The sequence below is a fragment of the Chrysochloris asiatica genome, unplaced genomic scaffold, assembly GCF_000296735.1.
Source record: "Chrysochloris asiatica unplaced genomic scaffold, ChrAsi1.0 scaffold00014, whole genome shotgun sequence".
Lineage (NCBI taxonomy): Eukaryota > Metazoa > Chordata > Mammalia > Afrosoricida > Chrysochloridae > Chrysochloris > Chrysochloris asiatica.
In genome coordinates, this window is record NW_006408532.1 from 25,744,834 (window position 1) to 25,746,058 (window position 1,225).

Genomic DNA, 1,225 nt, shown 5'->3' on the forward strand with positions numbered 1-1,225 from the left:
AAAGCTTCTGTTCTAAAGTGCACAAACACCTGGCTCTAAAGAATGAACTATGCTCCTGGCTCTTGTTTCTTGGTGCTAATAAGTCCTGCCATCTCTGCTGATTTCTCTCTCCTTTTATCTGTATAAGATAAAAGATGTTACAGGCCACACTCCCCAAGGAAATGTACTTTCAATGAGTTTCCCATACATATCCCATCTCATTATGGAGGTGATTATATTGTATTAGAGCTCATCATGGGAGATTACTACTTTTTTTTTTTTCTGTAAAGATTTTTATTATTTGGAGTGGCAATTGGGACACAGTGGTCAGTCCTTCTTGGCAGCTGCCTTCCTCATGGCAGCCAGAACATTGCTGAGCTCCCCTCGCTTCCTCTTGGCATGGATATATGTCCCCTCCCTCTTCTTGATGAACTTGAGTGTCTGCTTGTCCTTGAAAGACTTGTGCAGCTCCATGACCCAGTGCTCATAAGGTGCCTTATGAACATGTCCCCCACAAACTTGGTGAGCTTGATGAGGCGCCCACGACGGGGACTGTGCCTCGGCTTGCTCACGTTCTTGGTTACTTTGTGGCCTTTGTTGAGGCAACGACCAAAGGGTATCACACAGCCATGGCTGCTATTCTTCAATGGCTGCTGCAGCGGAAGAGTTGTTGTTGTTAGATGCCATCGAGTTGGTTCCGACTCATAGTGACCCTAGGCACAACAGAACAAAACACTGCCAGGTCCTGGGCCAAACTCACAATTGTTGCCATGCTTGAGCCCATTAATGCTGCCGTTTGCCAATCTATCTCGCTGGAGTTCTTCCTCTTTTTCTCTGACCCTCCACTTTACCAAACATGATATCTTTCTCCAGTGACTGATCCCTCCTGACAACATGTCCGAAGTATGAGAGACAGAGTACAGCCATCCTGGCCTCCAAGGAGCATTCTGGCTGCATTTCTTCCAACACATAGCTTATTGGTTCTTTTGGCAGCCCACGGCACTTTCAATATTCTCCTCCAACACCATAACTCGAAAGCATCAATTCTTCTACCGTCTTCCTTATTCACTGTCCAGCTTTCACATGCATATGAGGTTATGGAAAATACCATGGCTTGGGTCAGGCACACCTTAGTCCTCAAGCTGACATCTTTGCTCTTCAACACTTTAAAAAGGTCTTATGCAGCAGATTTGCCTAATGCAATGCATTGTTTGATTTCTTGACGGCTGCTTCCATGAGTGTTGAT

The 1,225-nt window shown here is 45.6% G+C and overlaps 1 pseudogene; it reads right to left on the reverse strand.

Annotated features, from left to right (window-relative positions):
• Positions 1–306: 306 nt before the first annotated feature.
• Positions 307–610, reverse strand: LOC102829645 (annotated as a pseudogene).
• Positions 611–1,225: the final 615 nt, after the last annotated feature.